This window comes from Octopus bimaculoides, chromosome 1 (genome assembly GCF_001194135.2).
Source record: "Octopus bimaculoides isolate UCB-OBI-ISO-001 chromosome 1, ASM119413v2, whole genome shotgun sequence".
In the NCBI taxonomy this organism is placed as follows: Eukaryota; Metazoa; Mollusca; class Cephalopoda; order Octopoda; family Octopodidae; genus Octopus; species Octopus bimaculoides.
This window is the reverse complement of record NC_068981.1, coordinates 122,567,591-122,568,946: the sequence shown is the minus strand read 5'-3', so window position 1 is coordinate 122,568,946 and position 1,356 is coordinate 122,567,591.

Genomic DNA, 1,356 nt, shown 5'->3' with positions numbered 1-1,356 from the left:
ATACTGTCTATGTGATCTCAAATTTTAAAGCAAACATAATTTTCTTATGGTTTCTTAAACATTCACTTGAACAAAACTGTACAAATCCAAATATATGGTACCCTAGGCATAACACCTACATGAACTTCTAACTTGTTGTCTCTTGAGGTCTCTGGGTGAGACTTGGATCCAACTTGTACAAATGCAAAACAAAAGTCAAACATAAAATAATAATAATAATAATAATAATAATGTATACACATACGTACATACACTCACTCTGTGTGCGTGCGTGTGTGTGTGTGTGTGTGTTTGTGTGCGTTTGTGTGCGTGTCTGTGTGTTATATTGTATAGAGAATGTAAAATAAAGATACAGGAGTGTGAAAGATAGAAAACTGGTTTAACGACAGATGTTAATTTTAATTGGTATGATTATTTACCTTGTATAGAAATGGAATTTTTGCAACTTGAATGCTGGTTGTTCTACAAAGTTCAATTATGATATAACCACTACCATTATGCTGCTAATTAGATTTTTATGATCACGATTCGGGAGTGAACTCTAAATTCAGACGTATATAAAGCTATATATATATTTACATTATGACTTTCATGTTCAGAAATTGACTTGCTGATGTTTAGGAGAAAATTTAATATATATTATGTACAGTTCGAATATAGTATCGAGAATGTTATCACTGGTTTCTAATTTTAAATTACATTTGAATACACGCTTTATTAACACAGGGTTTGATAAGAGATGCAGTCAAGAAGAAGACTGTATAGTTTCCATAAGTAATTATTCTACATGAAACTGCCCCAAATAATTGAAGAAGTGATTTCTTGTACAGAGGCTTGAATGCCTGAATATAGCAGTTAATTAACAGTGTGTAAATAACAGATACTTAATGAAATTGTAAGAATAGTTCCAGCTGTCTTAATTTTCTTGTCTTTAGTAATATTTCACTAGCTAATCTAAAGAGCTATATGGACATTAACCAATGCAACTACGAGGAGCGGAGAATGAAATCCTTAATGCGCGTCAATAGCTGCTTCTTATATTATAGAACAATAAATCTTCCATCAAAGACTACACAAACAGGAAGGATAGGACATAGTGAAATCCATTTAAATTTCGATTAATATATCAAACTAGCTATTCTTGACATCCATTTGTAGACATTTGATAATTGTGACACATATATACAGACGGAGATGATTTTAATAATCAAAGAATTTATGTATTTATGTATTTATGTTGTATGTTGTTTGATTTATCCATGCAACAAACAGCTCTGAGTTATTTTTTCCCTTAGGTCACTTCTGTTTCGGTATATACATACACAGATGCATATATATATATATATATATATATAT